The sequence below is a fragment of the Seriola aureovittata genome, chromosome 7 (assembly GCF_021018895.1).
Source record: "Seriola aureovittata isolate HTS-2021-v1 ecotype China chromosome 7, ASM2101889v1, whole genome shotgun sequence".
In the NCBI taxonomy this organism is placed as follows: Eukaryota; Metazoa; Chordata; class Actinopteri; order Carangiformes; family Carangidae; genus Seriola; species Seriola aureovittata.
Window position 1 is genome coordinate 4,118,254 of NC_079370.1, and position 2,500 is coordinate 4,120,753.

The window sequence follows — 2,500 nt, forward strand, 5'->3', positions numbered from 1 at the left end:
TAACACTTTGACTAATTAGTTTGAAATGAAAACTTTCTCAAACGTGTGTTTATTCACCTTCTCTGTCACTTGGCTCCTTCAAGAAATAGAAATTCGAAGCTGCCGGTCCCGGTTTCAAATTAAAAGTTGTTTCCCCCGATAAAACATTCATTGATCCCCGGGGGTCGACAATTTGTAACAAAATACAGCAAAGAAAAATAGTATGTGAATAAAGTTAAAATCAAAGGGTGATAAAGATTTTGGGCAGATGTGGGTTGCGGGTTCACGTCAGGTTTTAGGTCAACAGTGGAAACAGGTAGACTCCTGAGAACAAGGTTTGATTTTCAACAGTTACGTGCCCTTCCTGTAAAGTTTGTATCGTGTAATTATATATTGAACATAATACAGCTGTCTGGAGCTACTTAACGGTCTTTCAAATGTCCTGAAAATTCTGCTTTTTTTTTTTTTTTTTTTGAAAGTTTACTTTGTGAAATTGAAGAAACACACACACACACACACACACACACACACACACACACACACACTCCGTGTGCAGGTAAAGCTCTGTATTGTGGGTGTGACCTGGTGATGAAAGCCTGGGAATGTGCAGAGGTGGAGTGGAACAAGATGAGATTTACTGCCACACACACACACACACACACACACACACACTCACTCACATATACGCAGTGGTGACTAGTAAATGGCGATGCTGAATTTGAGACGGAAAAAATGTTTCCCCTGGTCTTTTCCAGCCTTTCATGACCTCCACTCCCTTCCTCCTCTTCCTCCATTTCACCCTCTCTGTCCATCCGTCTCTCTTCTCTCTCTCTCTGCTATCTTGTCATCTTTCTTTTCAACTCATTTATATCCACCTCTCTCTGTTGTCTTTCCCCTCCTTGTCTCTTTGACTTTTTATTACTCTGCTCACTATATATTTCCTCCTCCTCCTCCTCTTCCTCTCTCTTTCCCCACCCATCATTAATATCAGAGAACAGAGTTTCAAATGTCAAGCTCCTCACAGCAGCTTGTCTCAACACACAGGTAACCCTAAGTGTGAACATAAAACTTCACCGTGCTAACTTTATGTTGCATGAGAAGACTTTGCACTTTGGTTTAACTGGTTCAGTTTCAGGGCCTTCATTAGTCACAGTCCCTGCATATTATATTAGTGAACTAAATATGATCTCATCCCCTCAAAGGGAGAGTGATAGTTAGGAGGTTTAGGTTCCATCAAGCTCACTCCGCTGGTTTGGATTCATCAGTGAACAAATATAAAAATAAAACTTTTCAGTAAGTGTCTGCGGCGCAATATTAACTTGTAACCCGCTTCCTGAAATAGACTGTAGATAGTTTTCTTTAGCAATGCTGTCACATTAGTGTTGCTGTGAATATTTAGATTTGTTGGTTCAGCCACCCAGTAAAACCCAGCGTGCGCTCGTACACCAGGCCGTCAGACGACACAGATAATGTTTTTGAGCATTTCTGGAACGTTTCTTTTCCCGGAGAACTTATTAAATGCCTCTATAATGATCAGTCAAACCTCCAGGAAATTAAATGAATGAATCAATAAGAGCTCTTTTTTTATTTTTTGAATGTTGAATATTTGATATTCAGCCAGGTAATGAGCAGAGGGACGCTTCAGTCGCGCTGATGTTTTTTTTTTTATCTGTGCTGTCACAGCAAGTCTCCCAAGCACCATATCCGTGTCCGCCTGCAGTATTTATCCATTCATTATATATCACATAGACTTCACCTTAGCGTTGACCGCTTTCCAAAGCATACCTCAGAGTTCTTGGGTTTTTTTTTGAGTTTTTTTTTCCTTCCTTTCAGGCAGCCAGAGGTTTCATTCATTTCAGTTTGTTATGAAATTAATCTTGGAGAGACTTGAAACCTGTTTGAGTCAGGCAATCCATCACAGTGTACATCACGTCTGCTCTGATTATTGTCAAAGGAACTTACAAACACGGTGGTGCGGCTTGAAAAATGCTCTTCGGAAAGGTTAGGTATATGTGGGCCGCAGTAAAACAGTCTAAGAAAGTAAATGAGAAAAACAAAATCACCCAATAGTTGCTTAAAAACTCTTAACATGATCGTGTATCTGGATCTGATCTTTCTGCTCTTATTATTCCAACGTGGAGAATTGTTAGGATTCAGAATAAGGTTTGGTTTCTAATACTGAATAAATAAATTATAATACGTAAACCTGCTGCATATTCACTCTGACAACATGTGTATCTAACCTTCTTTGTTGTGTTTGTTGGATATGATCCGTTGTTTAGCTAGTCAAGTCACCCGGGACGAAGGGTCAATGAGAAATGAAGCGACTCCAGTTCGTCTTCCTCTCTGAAACTTCTTTTTCTCTTCTTTGCCTTTCTACTGTTTTCCTTGGATCCCCCCCCCCCCCGTCTCACTTCATGTACTCAACCCAAACCGAATCGTCCACATAATCACATAATAATTTCATGTCTGCAACGAAAAAGGTGCACAGTAGTTGCAGGTAATTATTGGTATCTATAAT

General features: G+C 40.1%; 1 protein-coding gene across 2 annotated transcripts in view; it reads left to right on the top strand.

Annotated features, from left to right (window-relative positions):
* bbs9 (Bardet-Biedl syndrome 9) overlaps positions 1-2,500 on the top strand; it is a 163,996-nt gene that overhangs the window by 51,262 nt on the left and 110,234 nt on the right. The window lies entirely within an intron of this gene.